Source organism: Lissotriton vulgaris, unplaced genomic scaffold (genome assembly GCF_964263255.1).
Source record: "Lissotriton vulgaris unplaced genomic scaffold, aLisVul1.2 SCAFFOLD_562, whole genome shotgun sequence".
Lineage (NCBI taxonomy): Eukaryota > Metazoa > Chordata > Amphibia > Caudata > Salamandridae > Lissotriton > Lissotriton vulgaris.
This window is the reverse complement of record NW_028250739.1, coordinates 919,473-942,020: the sequence shown is the minus strand read 5'-3', so window position 1 is coordinate 942,020 and position 22,548 is coordinate 919,473. Positions and strand designations below refer to the sequence as shown.

The window sequence follows — 22,548 nt, the reverse complement described above, 5'->3', positions numbered from 1 at the left end:
TCCCTCGATCCGGAGGTCCTAAAAAACTTCCGTCCAATCTCGCTGCTTCCTGCTCCAGCGAAGATGCTTGAGGCACATCTTAACAAGCATCTCGCTGCCTTTGTGGAAAGCTCGGACTGCTTGGACTCCTCCCAGCACGGATTCAGGAGGGAACATAGCACCGAGTCGGCCCTCACCATCGTGCTCGATAAGATCCGCACGACAGTGGACGGGGGCCAGACCACCCTCCTGGTCCTGCTAGATCTAACTGCAGCCTTCGACACCCTCTCCCCCTCAGTACTTACATCTCGCCTGAGGGATGTGGGGGTGAAGCCCGGCAGCATGGGACGCTGTTCCTTATTGTTTGCTGGGGCTGTTTGCTGGGCAATCAATACACTTGGGTACTTGAGGAGTTTTAAGGACCTGCGTGAACCAACTCCCCACCAAATTAATGTCACCCAGAAAAAGGGGCCACTGGTCCGGAATAGAAGGAGGTTGTTCAGCTGTCTAATTGTGTTCTGCCATACAAGAACAGGGGGTTTCCCTTTTCAGGACGGTTCACCTCACACACCAGAGATGTCATGCTTCATCAAAGGGGTGCCTCCTCATTGCCTCCTCATGTGATATACCTAGTATTCACGTGGGCTACAAACCCCTCTCTACGAGGGAGGAGCTCAGGGATGTTTTTATTGATTCAGGCGTGATGTACTAAACCCCTATGTGAGACTGGCGTGTGTGTGATAAATTGAAGTGCTGTGATCTGAGAGTTTCAAACTGGCTACAGGATTAGCTATATGTGACTTTATTCAGCTACCCGGTGTCAGGATTAAAAACAGTGAGAAGCAGATAACACAAGTGCGACATTAGAGACAGATGTGTAAATCACTCGGCCAACATGTTTTGGTCAAAAAAGTCCTTGATAGTGTCACGGCCTTCTTCAGGGTAAGTTGTTCAGCTACTGCAATAAATAAGTGCAACTATGTGAAAAAAACATGAAAAACACATGAATATATCAAAAGTAAGACACTAAACCAGTATAATTGACTGTTAAGTATGTACCGCATACAACCTATAAAAAAGACAAAAAGGCATGTTGTCACAGATTGCATATACTATGTATACTGGGCCCACTGACCGAGATGTATAAAGTCCAAATCAGGGGTGCTATTATATACGGGCCAGAACTCTGGGGTCATCTTCTGGCAGGTGGACTGGTTAACTCTGAGAGCAAGATTATGAGGCAGCTCTTGGGTCTACTGCCAAGCACCCCTCTCATCCCCTAACGCATGGACCTCGGGATTAGACTCATAGAGGAAGAGATTGGACTGCGTCCTTTGATTTTTTGGCATAGACTATAGGATTCCCGAATTAACAGCCTACAGGTCCGAAATCAAGGCGATCTTGAGACTCCTAGGGGTGGGAAAACTATCCTGGTTTGTACACATAAAAGACCTGTGCTTTAGATTAGGTCGGCAAAACCTATGGACCCACCCTGAGCAAGTGTCCCAGACAATATCGCAGCATGAACTAGTTAAAGCTTACAGACTGTTTAGATTGGCTGAAAATCTAGGGGGGCATAAAACTAGGCAATCTAACTTCTGACTACCTCAACTTTAAAGATCAGTATTTATTTGAGGCCTTCCTTGATGTTGTTCATCCTTCCACGACGAGGAAAAGTTATACCCTGTTCAGATTGAGTTGCCTGCCGGTTCATGCATTTACAAGCAAATGGTCAAAAGCCTCTCCTATTGGATATCCTGCTTGTAACATGCAAGAGGAGTCAGTCATTCATGTTTTCTTCTATTGTCCTGGCTATAACGCAGCCAGGAGGTATTGACTCCTACCACTATGCAGGATTCTGGTGTATAGGCAGTGCCTGGCGGCCTTTAGAGTTTTGAGAACTGACACTCATCCTCCGATTGTTTTTGCTGGATCCCGTTTCCTCAACTCTATGTGTCATAGGCTCCGCAAGTTTTTAAACCCTCCCCCCTCGCACATGTTAAATGTCCTTTTTCTATTTCCCACTGTTTTAACATTATTCATTCTTGAAATCATTGTTTTAACCTCTTTTTAACTTATAATATCTTTTTAACTGCTATGAAATTTGATCAACGCCTTTGTATTTTAGTCATATTCTGAAATGTTTAATGATGTTTTTACTGCCTAAATTTAGTGATGTATGTATTTTACCCTTTGCTTTTATGGTCTATAATGACCAAAATAAAGCTTGGAAATAGAATGGCATATACTATGTGCAGACAGCAAGAATCAAACATACAGTTTTAAAACCTTCTGAGTGGTAATTTTCTCAAACACATGTACATGTTAGAACAATGTGTAGTCGTGAAGGACGTGTGACTCACCACTGTTGGTTGCTGAATTCACCACATCTGTCCCGGCATATTAGCCATGCAGTAAGTGCACCAAAAACTGCCGGAAGAAAGAATATGGTATTAAAAACAAAAGATCTCAAGAGAGGGAATCAGAGATAGAGCATAAGTGCGACTAGGAAGTCATATGGCCAATGATAGAAATCGCCAAAGGGTGTGTATTGATTCATTGTCAATGAGAGGTATTGGTGTAGGTGTGCACACAGACAAGCGTCCAAGCAAAAAACCCCGGGCGTTTGCGATCAACGAGCAAGATTCTGGTAATGCCTGTTGGGTAGCAGGCAGTAGGAGTGGCTTACAAAACTGCTGCGAGAAGAGGACCAGTGCTTTGTGCGGCTATGTGAGGCTGAAGCAGGAGATCCCTCTATGTCATCAACTGGCTAGCCAGTTGTATGGGGGCTAGAAGGCGCGTGTATGAGCCCGGAGTGAGACATGCAGGGTCGCCGTCTAGCTGAGTGATGCTGTCCGGTGGTGCTGGAGAATGCTGGTGCCAGTCGCAGCAAAGGTCTTGCAGGATGGAACAAGCGCCAAGCGGGCATAGGTGAGCCGGTCTGGGATGGCAGGGCAGGAGCACGGGGTGAATTACAGTGCCTGGCTTTGGGGTGCGGGTGAAACCAGTGCTGAGCTGTCATCAGGCACACGAAGGTGGCTGGAGCAGGGGTAGGCGTGAGGATGGGAGTGCCATTGGCGGCACGTGGGACCTGGGGGAGGAGAGGCACTCAGTGTCTGGTGCCTGAGCGGTGCTCGAAATGCGGCATAGCTATCAGCGGGAAAACGAGGGGGGGGGCCGCGGGAGCAGGGGGCAGAGCGGAAATACGAAATACCGATGGCGGTGTGTAAAACCATAACTGGGCAAGAGTTGCAGGGAAGGGCGCGGGGTGGATCGCAGGGGCAGGCACAGTGATGAGGAGTGCCTATGCTGGCGCTTGGGACCATGGAAGAAGGCACTCAGTGTAAGCTCCCTGAGCGGCGCTCGAAATGCGGGGCAAGCCAGTGCCGGGCACGGCATGGCTGTTAGCGGGTAAACAAAGGGGTGCGCAGGAGCAGGGGCCAGCGCAGAAATGAAAATTGCTGGTGACGGAGTGAGAGACCCGGACTATGCTGGGCAAGAGGTACAGGGAGAGGGCGGGGTGCGGCGCTGGGGAGAAGTGTGTGGCACCTCGGTGCAGGGAAGTGCTAAGGGAACACTTACCACAAGTTTGTGGAGTCTTCCAAAGGCAGCACATGTCCAGGGGCAGGAGACATGTATGCCGGCGCGGCTCCTGTTTATATGAAGGGCGTGTGTGTTGAAATAGGGTACCACTGGCTTCCGTGGCGTGGCCCGGAAGAGAAGAGGCTCATGTTTAACCAGACACTGGGGGTCTGAAACTTCCGGAAAAGTACGTTGCAGACAGGGAAAGAGGCTCATGGGAGCTGAAGTTGGAAACAGACGCATGGAAAAGGTCTGAAAATGTATGGAGTATAGTTACGGGCAAGCGGTGGAGGAGTCCAATGCTGCTGGGTCCCTAAGCCTATGCCTGGGAAGGCAGGGGAGTGATGGCGAGCATGTGGGTCTGGAAATACAGGAAGTGCTAGTGGTGTAGAGGACACCAATGGAAGATGTAAATACCATTATTAGGGTGCCTCTAGTGTGGGCATCAGGCGCTACACAGTAAGAAGTAGAACGCTGCTTGCCATGGGCGTCCTGCTCTGGCAAGGCAGGCTGTTGATGGAAGAATTAGTCCTCATCCCCGGGACTAAAAGGCAAAAGTAGTTGGGGGCTACTAGCGCTATGGTGTGGCGCGGGCATTACACATGGATGAGAGGGCGCGCCCTGGTGCAGCTTGAAAAGGAGTGCACCAATTTAGGTGGGTTGGGTGTAACTAGTGTGGAGTGCACTGTAGGAGGTGTTGTTCAGGAGGCGTGACCAGGAGTTCAAGAGAGTGCCAACCACGGAATCTCGTCGTTGAGGCCCGTTTCCGAGGTCCCTAACATGTAAACCCATCTTTGTTCAAGTCTGAGGAGCTTGGTTGTGAGATTGGGAGTGTTTGCATTCAGGTTTGCTTTATCTGGAACCGTCCAGCTCAGACAATCTTGTCCGTATTTCATGTCGAAAAAGAGTTTTATCATTTTGGTAATTTGTTTGGCGCACCTTATCATACTTTTGTGTTCTAAAATCCTGGTGGTCATACCAATGTATCTCAAGCCGCAAAGGCAAATGAGAAGGTAGATCACCGCTCACGGTTACAGCTGGTGTGTTGTTCTAAAACCCAGGGTCTGGAAGTGCCTATATCTATGCTCTTGGTCATTTTGGTTTGGACGCATACTGTGCAGGATCCACATGGGTAATGACCTTGAATAGGTGGTAAGTTCCAGAGCGTATTGGGTCTTGTTGCTTCTGGTGCAGTCGGTCTTGTGTGGATAAGTGTTTCTTTCAAATTGCGTCCTCTCTTGAAAACAAAGAGTGTTTTTTCCAGGGTCAATTGTCCTTTGTTCAAGATAACCCAATTGTGTAGTTCAAACAACCGCAAAGGTGCACCACAAATATTGTGACAGTTGTAATAATAATGATATATCTTGAAGATGTTGGAGTTCTTCTTCAAATCCTTTATTTTCAAAACATTTAGTCAAACATAAACAGGCTGTTTATGTTTGACTAAATGTTTTGAAAATAAAGGATTTGAAGAAGAACTCCAACATCTTCAAGATATATCATTATTATTACAACTGTCACAATATTTGTGGTGCACCTTTGCGGTTGTTTGAATTATAAAAAATTCCCTAGGGAAAAGGCACAGTGATGATGGGTGCCACTCAGTGTGCACACAGTCCCCTTGTTTGAACTTAAGGGTTAAAACATCACATGGGGGATAGTTAGTCAGGTGCTTAGTCTAGAAAGGGTCCATCATCTTTGCAGTTTCTCCCAATTGTGTAGTATTGACTTTTTGACTACATTAGACATGGCGCTGTAAGTTTTGACACAGACCAGTTTGGATGATGTGTTGGCCATCTTGGAGGGGGCGGTCTAGTCTTTCTGTCTCTCTCTGCTGCATCATTGTATAAAAAGAGAGCTATAGCACTGCCGCGCGCCAAAGGCAAGCCCAACAGCACCCGTCTGTGCCAGTACGACGCCAGACTCCAGGCATGCTGTCTCTTCCAGGAGGGATATTACCTACACTCTGGAGGACCTGTTAGAGCTGAGGACCTCTGTGAGAGGGTGTACGCAGGCTTGTGGGCTTCTTGTTGAGGGCCCTTTTTGTTGTTCACTATGTAGCTTTCGAGCCATACATACTCTTCCCCAGTGCCACCGCCCGCCTAAGCCTAGGATGCAAGCGAGCATTTTCAGACTTAACTGTCACTCATTAGTCAAACATCATGCCGATATCCTTGACCTGCTGGAGGAGGCTTCTCCGGATGCTCTTTTTCTTACTGAGACGTGGCTCTCTGATGCCACAACAGCTGAACCCGGCCTTGCGCCTCCTATGGGCTACAGCATTCTTTCTCTGAATAGAGCATCTAGGGGGGGGGGGGGGGCATAGCGATAATTTTTAAATCTTGTTATTCTTGTTCCTTCATTAAACAGTCGGTTACCGGCTGTGAGAGTGTTCATTTTAAGGTTACCTTGAGCCCGAATTATACTATGTCTGGGCTCCTTGTGTACCGACCTCCAGGACCGCCCCCAGGTTTTAGGGAGGCCCTTGTATATATTAGGTTAACACACTGGCAGTCAATTTTGCTAATTTCACAGTGATGGGGGACTTGAACCTCCATTTGGATAATACAGAGGACACTGATATAATGAATTTTGAAGCTGGCCTCGCATCGTGTTAACTGCTTCCGTTGGTCGTAGTTCCTACGTATAGTGCAGGACATTTATTAGATCCTGTCTTTACAAATATACCCCATATCACTATGTTGGCACCCATCAGAATGGGTTGGACGGACCACTTTTTGGTCTCTATGTTCCTTTATGGAGTCATCCCCGCCCAGTCTGAGGGTCGGTTGACTTCGCTGAAACGGCTCTGGCACAAATTGGATTGGGATCAATTTGAGACTGGTCTCCTGGCCACTCGGCCAGACCAGCAGAGGACACCAATGAGGCATATAGGCTATTTTCAGAATGGATTAGGCATCCATTAAATAGTTCAATCCCTATGAAGTGGTCAGGTAGTCGTAAAACCAAAACAAGGCCTTGGTATAGGACTGAACTCGCTGATATGCGCAAGGGATGTAAGAAACTGGAGCGGATATGGAGAAGAGATTTCTGCACGGTAGCCAAGGACATCTATCAGGCAGCAATTAAAAACTACAATAAAGCCATACATCAGGCACGAGCGGCTTTCTTCTCCAAACAAATCTGTGAAAGTGCCAATCCCTCCAAGAGCATGTTTTCTATACTTGCCAGTTTGCAATCCCAGCAAACGAGCGCCGGGTCTACTATCAAGTCCAACAAGCAGTGCAAGGAGTTGGCCACCTTTTTTGTTAAAAAGGTGGATGATATCTGTAGCTCCTTCCCGACCACACACAGTAACCTGCCGTCTGCACTTTGTTGTCAGCGGCTAAATACCCTCATACTTTTCCTCCAATCTCGGTAGATCAGCTACAAGTACTGTGTAGTAGGATCAAGTCGGGCTCCCCTGCCAACCCTCTCCAACCTGACCAAATTAAGAAGGTACTGCCGACTATTTTATCCTCTCTGAATCAGGTGATCAATAGGTCTCTTAGTACAGCTACGGCGCCCAGGGCTTGGAAACAGGCTAAAATAATTCCGCTACTTAAAAAGCCTGCACTTGATCCAACAAAAGCAGAAAGCTATTCCCCATCTCTTTGCTGCCCTGGGCAGCTAAGATCTCAGAGGCATATGAGAACTCCCTCCTGTCGGATTTTCTCACCCTTAACAACATACTGAATCCCTCCCAAAATGGTTTTAGGCCAGGTCACAGCATGGAGCCAGCTCTCTTGGCTGCGACAGAACACCTGTGGTCAGCCATGGATGAGGGGCAACCATCGGCGCTGATCCTGTTGGATTTGAGCACCGCGTTTGATACGGTGTCGAATGATATTCTGCTGAGACGCCTGGTGGAGGTAGGAGTCACGGGCCTGGCACTGGAGTGGCTTGCCTCATTTCTTCGTGAGAGGTCACTTTCGGTATTTTACCCCCGTTTGTGTCTAGTGACTATTGTATCAAACAAGGGGTGCCACAGGACTCCTCCCTGAGTCCCCTACTATTCAACATCTATGTTCAGCCTTTGGCTGTTGTAGCCATGAGTAGGGGCTTGACCATGGTCTCATATGCTGAGGACACTCAGTTAGTTGTGGCACTCTCTAATAACACCGAGTAGGACGCCCTTAAGTTTCAGGGCGAGCTTGTGGCAGTGGCCGAGTGGATGACTGCTAACTGCCTCTAACTGAATTCCAACAAGTCGGAGGTACTGTTGGTAGGCAGGGACCATGGTCTGTGGAGTGATCTCTGATGGCCAGCTAGTGTGGGTATGCCCCCTTCAACCAAACAAGCGGCAAAGAACGTAGGGCTTTGGTTGAACTCATCTTTAAATTATCGAGTCCAAACCCAAAAAAAACAGCATGGACCTGCTTTGGACTCTTACGGGGCTCAGACCATTGTTGGGCTTCTTTGATGCCTCTACACGCCAGGTCATTATTCAAGCGATGGTTCTGTCCAGACTTGCCTATGCTTCTTTCCTCTACGTAGGGTCCAATAAAGCAGAGGTTCAGAGGATGCAGAGAACACAAAATGCAGCAGCCAGAACACTCTTGGGCCTGCGCAAGTCTTGTTCTGTGTCCAGTGCAATCCGTCGTCTTCATTGGCTACCTGTGGCCAGGCATATTGAATTCAAGGCCTTATGTATCTCTTAAGGTTTGAAATCAGCTAGCCTTCCTATTTTGGCCAATCTTCTTTCACAGTATGTTCCATTACAGCCCCTGCGGGCCAGCATTTGGTAGTGGTCCCTCGGATACGAAGAGTTTGGGCTGATGGCCCCTCCTTCAGTTATAGAGCTGCCACTCTATGGCACACACTTCCTGCACAGATTCTCAGACTCAATAACTACTTGGAATTTAGGAAGGCCATTAAGATTTTTCTTTTCCCCACAAACTAGCTGGTGTTAACTCTGCTGTCTATCAGTGTTTCCTTTCAGCGCTGGGACGCCCCTTTGCTGGGGCAGCTGTTGCGCTTTACAAGACATTATAACATACCATAACATACCTTGGCAGGAGGTTGGTCCAGGAGGGCCTCGCGGTTGGTGTTGAGAGCCCTTTTGGCTGATTTTTTTACCAATTTCGCAGGGTAGTGCCTGTCAAGTAAGTTGCTTCTGAGGTTTACAGCATGTGTATTATAATTCTCAGTTGTAGAGCAGTTACGACGGAGTCGCAAGAACTGTCCTTATAGTAAATTGTCCCACAATGACTTGGGATGGTAGCTCTCACACTGGAGGAGTGCATTGCGGGCCATGGGCTTTTGGTAAAGTTCTGTTTCGAGGATACCCCCTGCTGGATAGATACGGAGATCCAGAAAGGTCAGTATCTTCTTGTTATATTCACAGGTGAAACAGAGATATTCGTGCCTGCTGTTTAACTAGTTGTGAAAATGGTTGATGTTGACCTAGACAGATGGCAAAAATGTAATCTATGTACCTCCTCCATAAAAGTATTTGCGCGCGAAACAGATTCTGTCCGCACAGGACAACACCTTCTTTGGACGCATGCATGTAGAGGTTCACTAGAATAGGAGCGATGGTGCTGCCCATGGAAGTGCCAGAGATTTGTATTATAACTGGGACTCGAACTGGAAAAAATTCTCTTTCATGGCCATTCATGTGCAGCTCATTATGAATGAGATCGGTGTGATCGTGTCGGGTGGATGGTCTGTCAGTAGTTGCTTGATTGTCTCAAGAGTTTGGTCCTGAGGTATACAAGTATACAGCGACTCCACGTTGAATGACACCAGGTAGTCGGTATATGGGTTGAAGACCATGTTGTCAAGTAGGCTAAGTACATCAGTCGTATCTTTGAGATACGTTGGTATTTGGCTGACCAATGGACGGAGGAAGAAGTCAACGAATTGTGACAGTGGCTTGAGGGCGGACCCTATCCCGGAGATAATGGGTCTCTCTGGTGGGGGCCTCTGTGGCTTATGTATTTTTGGTAATACATAAAAATAGGGGGTCGTCGGTATCTTGGTGCAAAGAAATTCTGCCTCCCTTTGTGTAATCCAGCCGTTGTAATATGCTTCCTTGGTTAGGATGGAGATGGTTTCCGTGATCTTTTCTGTGGGGTCATGATCCAGTCGTCGGTAGGCGGTGTTGTTGTTAAGTTGTCACAGACATTCGGCTCTGTAGGTATCTGTATCTAGTATTACAGTGGCCCCGGCCTTATCCGCAACTTTGATGGTAATAATTTTATCCGTGGTCAGTGAACATAATGCTGTCAGTTTCTTTTTTGGAGTGTTGTTGAAGGTCCTAGGTGGCGTACACAGTCCGGTGGTCAGGTCTTTCAGAACAGCCTTCTCAAACGTTGCTACCTCAGAGGGAACCATGCCAATCGATGGATTGAATTTCGATTTTGGGCGTAGATTTGTGTTGGTAGTCTGTGGCTGTCTGTCAGCGGGTCTTTGTCTGCAAAGAAAAAGTGCAGTCTCACTTTCCTGAAGAATCAATGTATCTCTTGTTGTATTTGAAAAGGGTCACCTTTGTTTGTAGGTACAATACCTAAGCCTGGGTTGAGTACCGTTGTTTCTTCGGGTGTGAGTACTCGCTTACTCAGGTTAACAATCAGACTGGGTCCCTGCTTGGGCCTGCTTGTGGGTTGGTTTTGGTCATGCTTTTCGTGTTTCGTTGGGTTACCAGGGAGCTCCAGTGTACCTGTTGTTGGAAGCATCAGCGGCCTCTGGACCGGGCTGTACCCTGCTTGTGGATGTTGCTGGAAATTTATAAGCGGACCAGGTGGACCCTGTCCAAAAACCAGGAAAGTGAGATAGCTCCAAGGGCTCACCTATTCCCCCATGGTGCTTGTTCCATCCTGCAAGTCCTTTGCCGCGACTGGCACCAATCAATCAATCATTTGTAAAGCGCACTACATACCTGCGAGGGTCTCAAGGTGCTGGGGGGGGGGGGGGGCGCTACTGATTGAACAACCAGGTCTTGAGTATCCTCCTGAAGGTCAGCAGGTCTTGGGTCTGTCGTAGGCTCAGTGGGAGGGTGTTCCATGTCTTGGCGGCGAGGTGGGAGAAGGATCCCCCACCGGTGGTTGTTCTTCGGATGCGCGGGACGGTGGTGAGTGAGAGGTCACCAGAGCGAAGCTGGCGGTTGGGAATGTAGAAGGAGAGCCGTCTGTTGAGGTAGGCTGGGACGGTCTTGTGGAGTGCCTTGTGTGCGTGGGTGAGGAGCTTGAAGCATATCCTCTTGTTGACGGGGAGCCAGTGCAGGTTTCTCAGGTGGGGGTGATGCGGCCATGGCGTGGTACGTCGAGGATCAGTCGTGCCGAGGCGTTTTGGATGCGTTGTAGTTGTTTGATGAGCTTGGTCGGGGCTCCTGCGTAGAGGGCGTTTCCGTAGTCGAGTCTGCTGCTGACGAGGACCTGGGTGACCGTCTTTCTTGTATCTGTCGGGATCCATCTGTAGATCTTGCGGAGCATGCGGAGGGTGTTGAAGCAGGAGGACGAGACGGCGTTGACTTGCTTGGTCATCGAGAGCGTTGAGTCGAGGATGATTACTAGGTTGCGTGCATGGTCGATGGGTGTCTGAGCTGCCCCCAGTGCCGTCGGCCACCAGGAGTCGTCCCAGGCTAAAGGTTTGGAGCTGAGGATGAGGACCTCCGTCTTGTCTGAGTTCAGCTTCAGACGGCTGGTCTTCATCCAGTCGCGACGGCCTTCATTCCTTTGTGGAGGTTGACTTTGGCAGTGATGGGGTCCTTGGTGAGGGAGAGGATCAGCGGAGTGTCATCGGCGTAGGAGATTGTGTTGCGGTCGTGCTGTCGGGCTACGTGTGTGAGTGGGCCATGTAAATGTTGAACAGCGTCGTGCTGAGGGAGGATACCTGGGGTACGCCGCAGATGATCTTGGAGGCTTTGGAACGGAACTGAGTGAGGCGGACGCTCTGGGTTCTGCAGGAGTGGGAGGAGGTGGTCCAATCCAGAGTCTTGTCTCAGATCCCTGCGGCGTGGAGGCGTGCGCGTAGTGTGCGGTGGCAGGCGGTGTCGAAGGCGGCAGAGAGGTCTAGGAGGATGAGTGCTGCGGTAATTCTCCAGCGCCATCAGACTGCATCACTCAGCTAGATGGCGACCCTGCATACCTCACTTCGGGCTCACACAAGCCCCTTCTAGCCCCCATACAACTGGCTAGCCAGTTGATGACAGGCAGGGATCTCCTGCTTCAGCCTCACATAGCCACTCAATGCACTGGCCCTCTTCTTGCAGCAGTTTTGTAAGTCAGTCCTACTGCCTGCTACCAAACAGCCATTACGAGAATCTTGCTTGTTGATGGCAAACGCCTGGGGTTTTCTGCTTGGACGCTTGTCTGTGTGCACAACTACACCAGAACCTCTCATTGACAGTGAATCATTACACACATCCTTTGGCCATTTCTATCATTGGCCATATGACATCCTAGTCGCACTTGCGCTCTATCTCTGATTCCCTCTCTCGGGATCTCTTGTTTTTAATACCATATGCCTCCTTTCGGCACGTTTTGGTGCACGCACCGCATGGCTAATATGCCGGGACAGACGTGGTGAATACAGCAACCGACAGTGGTGAGTCACACGTCCTTCACGACAACACATTGTTCTAACTTGTACATGTGTTTGAGAACATTCCCACTCAGGAGGTTTTAAAACTGTATGTTTGATTCATGCTATCTATACATAGTAAATGCAATCTGTGACAACATGACTATTTGTCTTTTTTATAGGTTGTATGCCGTAAATACTGGTTCAGTATCATACTTTTGATTTATTCAAGTGTTTTTCATGTTTTTTTCAAGTAGTTGCACTTATTTATTGCAGTAGCTGAACAACTGACCCTGAAAAGGCCGTGACACTAGCTAGGTCTTTTTTGGCCAAAACATGTTGGTCGAGTGATTTACACATCTGTCTCTAATGTCGGCACTTGTGTTATCTGCTTCTCACTGTTTTTAATCCTGACACCGGGTAGCTGAATAAAGTCACATATAGCTAACCATGTAGCCATAACATCACAGCACGGCAATTTATCACAAACACACGCCAGTCTCACATAGAGGTTTAGTACATCCCGCCTGACTCAATAAAAACATCCCTGAGCTCCTTCTTTGTAGAAAGGGGGTTGTAGCCCAAGTGAATACTAGGTATATCACGTGAGGAGGCACGCCTATGATGAAACTTGACACCTCTGGCGTGTGAGGGGAACTGTCCTGAAAAGGGAAACCCCCTGTTCTTGTATGGCAGAGCACAATCAGACAGCTAAACAACCTCCTTCTAGCCCTGTTTGCTGGAGCCAGGACTACGGGTCCCAGCTTTCCTTGCAGCTGCCAACAAGACACAACTGCACCTGGAGGCGCTTTAAAAGCCTGCCAGCACTCCCGCATTGCAGAACGCTTTTCCTTACTGCTTGCTGGGGCCAGGGCTACGGGTCCCAACTTTCCTTGAGGCCGCTGCCGCCAACGAGACACAGCTGTGCCTGGAAGTGCTTTAAAAGCCCGCCAGCACTAGCTCAGCGCAAGATGGGCGCGGGCGCGGCCGGGGCCTGGCCAAGGGTGGGCCCATCTGCAACAAGAAGAAGCAGGGCAGGGCCACATCCCTTTCAAGTTGTCAGCCGCAACGAGGTGAGTGCTTTCCAGGCCTAGTCTTTTGGCTTGCCCTGGCTGCTACGACTCGTTTTAAACAGACTATGGGGAAGCGCATTGGGTCAGCAAGTGCACGCCCCATTACCAGCAGCATCAATAGCATGCTTAAAAGGGTGGTTAACATCTTATCAGGGGAAAACTAACATACTGAATGCAGCTTGTCTTTGGGTAATGAGAGCTCACTGATTAACTCACAACCCACAGGGGCTCCACCTTCTCTTGACTTTGCATTTGATTTGGGCCCTGCAATTGTACAGGACTCCCTGCAGCTCCATTACTCTGGCACTATTTATACATTGCATGTTAGTGCAAGTTCATCTGGCCATAACATACCCGAGCCTCAATCCACCACCAACACTCCTACAATTGTGGAAAACCTGATTGCTAAACGCAAGTGGAAGGGCGGGAACCCTGTTTGCGTCAAAAGGAAACAACCACCCAGAATGGGCGCATCTCGTAACTGTTTGTCGGCATGGATGCAGTCATCCCTAAGCACTGGCATCACACAGGAAGGATTAAATGGGATTTCGCACCGCTCCATCAGCACACAGGCTGAGAAAACGCGAGCAATGGGGGGCTGGAGATAGTATCGCTAATATTGTTATTGACACTTATGCATAAGCAAATTAATGATTTGCTAGATTGCAAACTTACCTCCCTTTTCGACCGTTTACACCAGTTAGACATAGCTGTGGGAAAGCTTAGCCTGCCAGCTGTGACAGCACAACCCACGGCCGCCCCGGGGGCTGGACCTATTGCTAGCGACAGCTAATGCCCAATTGCCTTCGCTACCACCCCTGCCCCCACTACTCCCTCACTTGTCAAATCTCCCGGCAGCAGCGCATGCTTTACATGTAGACAAGTTAGGGATTGTTTCCTACCCAGGTCCAGTGCAGTATCAAACCTCAATCTGAAGAGCGGCATATTACCCATAGATGGCCCAGCTATAATTTTGCCCCCGACCAGAACCGAAGGCGTAGTAATAATTTCGGCTTCACACATGCTGGAATAGTGCCAGGCAACCCAAGCAGGAGCACAATAGATACCCTGAGTAGAAATCACCTAAGGCATAACCCAGATGTTTTAAGCCGGCCCCCGGCCACCGGCCCCCGGCCACCGGCCCATATGTGCTCGTGTTGGCTGGAGTCCCAACCCACAAGAAGGAACAGTGGGAGTCCTGGGCTAACCTACGCAATAAAATATGTGGATTGGCTAACAAAGAACAGGAGGTTCCACCAGACAGACATGAATGAGATAATCTTGGTCCGCAGAGTCTGTGGATTGGCAAGCCCCCCAAGAATATAGATGGATATTGCATTGTGATTAATTTCCACAAGCCATCCATGGTGCGATCTGTACGGAGATCTTGTGAGTCAACATTTAACCACAGCACTTACATCTGTCTCCTACCGCTGGATTCTTTTTACAAACCAATTTCGGGGCACCCTGCAAATGAGCGTGTATTCCCCATTTTACATAACATGTTTCAGGCCCTATCTGATCTTGATACCCAGGACTGACTAGCGCGCTCTCTGGAACTCCTTGATATTCCCTTTGGGCTTGTGCTCCCATCCCCCGCAACTAAGACCGATGATCAACAAGCACCATTCAAGGTCTTAGTTGATACAAATTTGAGCATCTTGAGTTGGAACATGGCTGGCCTCCACTCTAGGTTGGGGGGCACAGACTGGTTAAAACTGGTACGACAGCAGGACATAGTTATGTTCCAAGAGACATTGGCGACTCAGGAACTCCATATTGATGGTTTTGAATGTCATAACATTGTAGCCCCAATCCCCAAGTCTAGCCGACCCTCGGGGGGCTTATCAAATTGAATAAATACCTGCCGGAGGCGGCAGTATTTAGGTCCTATGGTCCAAAAGCAACAATTTATAAGTCTTATTATATAACAGGGGCCTCTCTTTCTATTTAATTAATTTTTTATAATAATGATTTCCATTCGACACCCAATGGAAATGTTCTTAAACGATTTTATTTTATTGCCTATTTAGACTGTCATAAAGAATCCATTAAAACCACAGGCAATTGTCTGGGAGGTGATTTTAATGTAAAATTATTAGACACGACGCACAGTACAGGCCCCGGTAGCAGTGGGCAAATATGCCACAGGGGCACGGAATTGGCAGTACATTTGAATACACACAATCTTATCAATGCCATGGAAATTGCTGGCGTAAAACTAGACAATAACCATCCTGAGCCGACATTTAGAGGGAGGGGTTGTGCATTCACTATAGATTATGTTTTTTTCCCCCTGTCCTTGAAGACTACCTAATGAAAGCTAAAGTCATTGCCACAACTCATAGGGACCACAATCCAATTAAAATAGTGTTGAGACTATCACCTCGGCCCATGTTCACCTCAGAATGCGGTGCCAAGAATTTGTTACCCTCCACTGATAACCTAAGCTTGATTTGGCATTAACAACACCAAACTGTTCCAGATATTTGCTAAGGCTAATCTGCATCTTATTAACTCCTGTCTATCAGCCCTTGATCCGCACCCTGGAGCAGTTTACGATTTTACCAAACTTTGTTTGGCTATTAAATTCTTATTATCGAAGCCTATCTCCTCTGTTCAAAGTGGACCTAGATGGTTTGATCATGAGTGTTCTGAGGCCAATAGACTGTTACGCAAGGCACTGTCAACCAGTCCAAGGTGTATCTCTGAAGTGAATCTGGCAAGGCAGAGGTATAAGCTAGCGACTGTTAATAGGAAAGGAGAAATATTAAAAGATCGCTGGGAAGCATTTGCCAAAGCGCAAGTATAAAAAAGGGGAACACCTTTTGGGCAGCTGTTAAGGATTTGAGAACAACAGGGCAGTTATTAACTCCCATAAGCTGCACTATAATAAGTGAGGCATGGGAAAATCATTTTTCAAAGATCTCTAGTGCCCCTGTACAAGAAGTAGATCATTTTAAGCATAGGCCTCTAACTAGGATCCAGATAACGCTGCCTGAGGTTGAGGAATCCATCCACCAGAGCGTGGGCAACAAAGCCCCGGACCCAGATGGAATACCTATTGATCTCATTAAATACAAACCAGACTTTTGGGCGCCACTTCTTTTAAATGTTTTTAATAATTTAATGCATGCCCCGTTACCCAGCACATGGACAACAAGTATTATTGTCCCGATTTTCAAAAAGGGTGATTGCTCCCAACCCAAGTGCTACAGGCCTATTTCCCTAATAGATAACACTTTGAAAATCCTGGGCAGAGTCCTATATAATAAGATCTTAGCTTGGACTGAGGACAGTGGCATTTTAGAGGCCTGCCAATTTGGTTTTAGAAGCGAAGTAGGAACTAAAGAACAATGCCTAAACCTTAACTTAATCATAGGCAAATACACCATAGCCCGGTGCTCGCCAATATACTTGGCCTTTATGGATGTGATCTCTGTCTTCGACTTTAATAGGTCAAGATTATGATCCATCCTCTTGACCTTTGGCTTGGATAAGGCACTGGTGCACTTCCTAGCGCACTTAAATAAAGACCTGGGTTAAGATCAGCAGCGGGGTGGAGTCTCTGATGACATTAGAGTAAGCAGAGGGGTGAGACAGGGATGTGTCCTAGCCCCTCTCCTTTTCATCATTTACATTAATGGCCTGCATAAATCATCGTCCACACTGAGCAATGATGTCCCCAAAGTACATGGCAAAACACTCCCGTGCTACTGTAAACCGATGACGCGGTCCTTATGGGCTGCACACCCAATGCCTTACGCAAGCCTGGTTAGCTTGGATCTAAGTACTAATTTAAAAAATCTTTTATAATGTCCTGTGGGCCAAGGAAAAACAAATTACATTTTATATCTGTGGGAGATCAGAAACTAAAAAGTACTAGTACTTTTTCTTACCTTGGGTTGGTCTTTGCTGCGAACGGCTCCTGGTCCGTACACATGGCGTTCTGCAGGAGCAAGTTCTCAAAGGCCTCCAATTCTATTCTTAGTCTCCCACGGCCCAAAAGAACAGATGTCATTTTAGAAAAATTTAAATCCCAGTGCATACCAACAACCATCTACAGTGTAGATGTTTGGGTTATCGCTAAGCGTCATAGTATCCACCAAGAAGAAAATAGTTTTTGTAGGAGACTATTAGGTGCACCAATCTCCAGCGCTCAGTACGTCTGCCACATAGAACTTAATTTAAATTAAATAGAGGATTTCATAAGGGCCCGACCTGCCCTATTCTGGCTTTCCATATGGTAAAATCCGGCAGCGTCCCTCACAAGAGAGATCATAGGTGATTGCATTAGCTGTGAGAAAGGGCAGGATATCCCGTTGCTGCCTGGAGTGAATTGGAGCTTGTGCAGTGTTAACCTAGGAAGGCTTTTTTTAACCCCAAGCACAGCTGAGACTATACACAAAAACGTCCTCAAGAATGCACTTTACACACGCTATGGCACGGAAAGGATGGAGAGGGAATCTAAAAAATGCTCTGGTCCTCATTTTATGACCATTGAACATGTTGTACACCCTTTGGCCAGTTACCTTACCCTACCCTACCCTTAAGTCACTGGGAGAGGGGTCTCCTTTTCCGCTTAGGGGCAGGAACTGTAACATTTTTGCTGTTTCCCTCTCAGTTACAACGCAAATTATGACTCCCTACCCTGCCCGTGTGATGGACAGAGCGGCCAAACCATTTTTTATTCATCTGCAAGTTTTATACAAAATATGATAATTGGCTTTTAATTCAAAAACATTTTTTTAATAAAAAGATGCCTATCAGTCTGGTAGATGCTTACAGGAGGATACTTACATTGGCAGACGAAGAGTTAGTTTTCTGCAAAAGCACTTTTTTGAGAATTGCCGTGCGGGCCCGCAATATGACTTGCAACCCCTGAAATGTTTCTTTCTTTTATGTATGTGCTTTTATTCAAACATTTAAATTTTGGGTATCTTTGCCTAATGCCAATGAACTTTTATTTTGATTATGTACTTGTGCTTTTTAATTGTTATGTCTGATGTGCTTTTATGGATATGGCCTTATCCGAATAAAGTATTTTTGAACTTTGAACTTGAACATCCTTCTGTCACCACCACTGCAATCTCCAGCATCCACATTTCAAGCAAACTCATCCTCCTGGTCCTCAATCACCATTGGTTTCACTTTCTATTAATATTTATAAGCCCTAGCTCTCGGCTCAGCATCCTTTTTTAGATGTCTGAATAATACAGTAAGAAAGAACACATCGCAGTGAGGATCAAAAAATGAAAGAGGGCAGGCAGCTGGAAACATGGTTGCTGTAATAATAACATGCAGGCACATTATTTATTATCACTCCAGTAGACCGGCAATCAGGATTGTACAGGAGGTCATCTGCAATGGAATTTGCAAACGAACCGATGCTACTTTTACATAAATACAAGCGCAAGAAATTACAGGTTGCAGTATTCCGGGCATCAACTTCAACTATTGAACAAGACATACTTGCGTCACACAAGTAGTGCATGTTACCAAAATTAAATCATTACTTACCGACTGCCTTTAGGTTTTAAAACTATTAATGATATGCCTGCTACTGAGCGAAATTCTGCTTGCTTCTTGAGCAGACTGACAAGCGCTGCAGCTGCGCAGAAAAGCTGGGGTGGGCGAAAAGTGGGGACACTAAAAAAAATGTGTGCAACTCGAGGAAAAATTTGACGATTCAGCACCAAGGAGGAATGGGACATGCTAATAATTCATTTTAAATTGGTCATTGGTAGTGCACTAGCGCTATGATTGCTGTTTGTTATGCTGAGGCAGGGACCTCACCCAAGCAGTTTCTGGCGGTGTGTGCCTGCCGTCCGTGAGCCTCATGATAAGGCAGGTGGCTGCCACATCCAAATGTAAATATTTTATGCACAAATCCAGCACAATCAGGCAACCCTGAAACCCAGGCAGGCCTGGATTTACTGTACGCTATCAGCTGTTCACCAAGGAGACCGTGTGAACTTAGTGAGACAATATCACGTGTAGACCCAGCCTGGGAAGTAAGTGCTGGAGCTAAGTACCGGAATCCACACATTCCCTTTTTCTTTTCCATATAAATACCTTTCAGCCGCTCGTCTTGCCTCCTGCCTAATAGCTTCTCGTCGCTAAGGATACCGGCTAGAAAAGGGAGCACAACACTTCCGACACGGTATGATTACGTCACATAACACTACAACAATGTAGCCATTTTGGATCGGGGAAGTCATAAGCATTAGCGACCGCCATCTTGGACTAGATTGAAGGGGACCACCACCGTATTGCTTAATACTTGCCAACGTTTAACTCTAGTTAGAGCAGCGGTCTTCAAACTTTTTAATGCCCCCACTCCCTCCCACCCAAAGTTGGAAAAACGAATCGGGAGCCCTTTCACAGTTATTTTATCAAATTGGCAATGTTTAAATATGACATTACAGTTACCTTCTGTTGCTGTTTTAAAAATGCAAACAAATGCATGATTGGCAAACATACTATTCTGGACAGGCATGCCTTACTAATGTGTACAAGTATCTACAGTGTGATTATTAGAAGTAGGGTGGAGAGTTTGAAGAATATTTGGTGTCCCTTCCCTTTTGACACCTTCTCCCAGTTAGGATATAAATGACAAAACATTAGTGATGGCCCATTACAGAGTAGCTTGGTGCCGCTCATTATCTTTAAAACTTAAAACAAAGCACCGTTATAGGCATAATGCTTCTCTTGGCAAGGGCTTGGCGAATATGATATCAAGGTATAACAATAAATAGAAACAAGCATTAGAAATGCAATAGGTCTCGCAGCATTAGAGTTAGTGCTTTTAGAATTGTTTATAGGTTTTTTGTTGTAAATCTTTTGCATTTTATTTTTTTGTAGGCAATGCAAAAGAATTACAAATCAAAAAAGCAATAAGCAAATGTAAAAGCTTTAACTAAAAATCCTGCGAGACCTATTGCACTGTGTGAGGGTGAGGTGAGTGAGGGTGAGTGAGGGTGAGTGAGGGTGAGTGAGGGTGAGTGAGGGTGAGTGAGGGTGGGTGAGGGTGAGTGAGGGTGGGTGAGGGTGAGTGAGGGTGAGTGAGGGTGAGTGAGGGTGAGTGAGGGTGAGTGAGGGTGAGTGAGGGTGAGTGAGGGTGAGTGAGGCAAAGTTTCTGCACAACATTGATATCTAGCTGTGTTCGATTTTAATAAAAGGAGATAACTCATCCAATGGCACTGAGGCACTAAGTCTAAAAGGTGTACAACAGATTTACATACGCAACTGCTGTATGGGAATATTACCAAGATTATTAGCAGTGATTTACTGTCGCACACACAGATTACCTCCACCTCTAGAATTACAAAAATGGAACACTAAGTGGAAGATTACAAGGGCATGGCCAAACATTCACCATCTACTCTTGCACGCTAAGACAGAAGACTAAAGACTTGTGAGTAAAGGCAAGGTCAGCCCAGAGCACCCTTCTGTTCTGGATCGGACTGATGGTGTGGCTGTGTAGTCTGCATGGATCACTGGCAGAAAAGAGACTCGACGTGGGAAACAACTGGTGAACTGCTGCACATTTGTAATCCCAACACAGAACAGAGTGCCATTGGCAAGCACAACCCTTGTGCTAAACCCGATTCAAAGCTAGATGAATAACCCCGATTCAAAGCTAGAACTGCAAACACTTCTAGCATTGAACCGTGGCATGCCAGGCTATGAATTACCATCTCAGCTTTAAAAAGTTTTAGAATTTACACTTTTTGTGACAAAATATGGAAAACTAGGAATCTTAATCATAGCCGCTGTTTTGTACTCAGATATTTAATTAGATTATATGACCGCCAATAATATAACATTTAAATTACACACAGGTCAAAATATTATACAATTAACACCTGTATTTGGATGTTTACTGTTGCCAGACAGGCCTCTTTTACATGAACGGGAGAGTGAAAGGAAGAACACCTCAGAGGCAGACAATCCAGACTGCCAATAATTCATTCTAAATTTGAACGTGGGCTGGTTACCAGTACAATTTTACAGTAAGGGCTGATTAGGATTATGATGGGGGCGGGGGATATATTACCCAGTCTAAACAGACGGCAATGCTTCATGCATTTTGTGGAAAAACACAAAAAGAAAGAAAAAATTAACTTGTATTTGGAGGTTTTGCTCTGCTTTTTGAAGCGCTCCAGTGTCAGTAGGCGGAGATGGCTGGAAGAATGGATCATTCTCCTTCTAACTTGTTGAAATTCACAACTGACGACTCCTACTTAAAAACTGGGAAAAAGCAAGACCGCATATGTTTGCCTAGCCTTCAAACAAATAAACTGAGCAAAACACATCCTGGATGAATGCAGCATCTGCCCTGAATAGTGTATCCTGAGAGTAATCATTTCAAGAAATGTAAGTGGCATACTTTGCGGTTTACAAATATTTGAAATGGAAGCACGTCTTAGGAAAGTGACCAGTGAAGTCTTTGTTCTGTAGGAATGAATATGAACCCTCTGAGGAGCTCGAACTCATCTAAGGTTATTAGTCCACGACCTGCAAGCACCTGTCCTCCCAGCCATATTAATTTAAGCCTCTTGGTGCCTGGAGAAAGACCACAAAATACCATAAAACAGTTTCTAAGAAAACCTATAGTTTGCTTTTTACAGGTAAATTCACAGTCCAGGTACTGAACGTCCTTTAAAATGTGGGTCCTTCTCAGTCCAAAATCTATCCTTTACATGTTCACACAAGAGGGGCACTTCACAAAAAGTGCATATATTACAGTGAGGTAATAAGAACCAAAAAGGCTAGTTTCCATTCAGAATTTAATGGAAAATAAAGTAGATAAAAAAAGGGTTATTTGCAAAAGGGCAACGCTCAGTGCTCTGGGATGCCGTCATTGCCAATGAGCGGAACCGGCATTGACAGCACCGCACGGACTTTTGTCTGTTTATCCTACTGGGAAGTACAGGTAGCAGCAGAAGCTTGAGTGGAGCTGGAGATCGAGAAAACGTAAGTCGGAGAGGTCTGCCACCACTTTCCCCGGGCGTAAATTAATTTTCAGTATTCGTTAGTCGGTATTGAGAAATAGTTACTCTGTGTTGTATCAGACTTTGTTTAAACAAAACAATTAAGAGAAGAGAACTGAACACTAATAATTGCCAGCAGAAGGGTTTGCACCAACCTTATTTTAAAGAAAAGAGATTTTCTCCTTATGTGCAGTGAGATCTTATATATAAAAGAGTCACAGGTCTAGTTAGCCGGTTACAAAGAAAGCAAGACACGTTTCTAAACTAATCCCTTAGATGACAAAAGAGAACTATGGTAGACTCACTTTCTCTTGAGGCTGGTCGGAAGAACACACATTTTTAACTTAACCTACTGAAGAGTCTGCCATAACCAGTCCTAACCTACCTGAATG

General features: G+C 46.4%; 1 protein-coding gene across 2 annotated transcripts in view; it reads right to left on the bottom strand.

The window, feature by feature from the left end:
- FBXW9 (F-box and WD repeat domain containing 9) overlaps window positions 1-19,320 on the bottom strand; it is a 166,141-nt gene extending 146,821 nt beyond the window's left edge. The window contains exon 1 of one of the 2 annotated variants that reach the window (XM_086950643.1): window positions 19,236-19,320. The gene's annotated coding sequence lies outside the window, so the exon portion shown is untranslated. Of the gene's footprint in view, window positions 1-2,342; window positions 2,415-19,235 lie in introns of those variants that run through there. The other variant, XM_086950644.1, reaches the window with a different exon arrangement.
- Window positions 19,321-22,548: the final 3,228 nt, after the last annotated feature.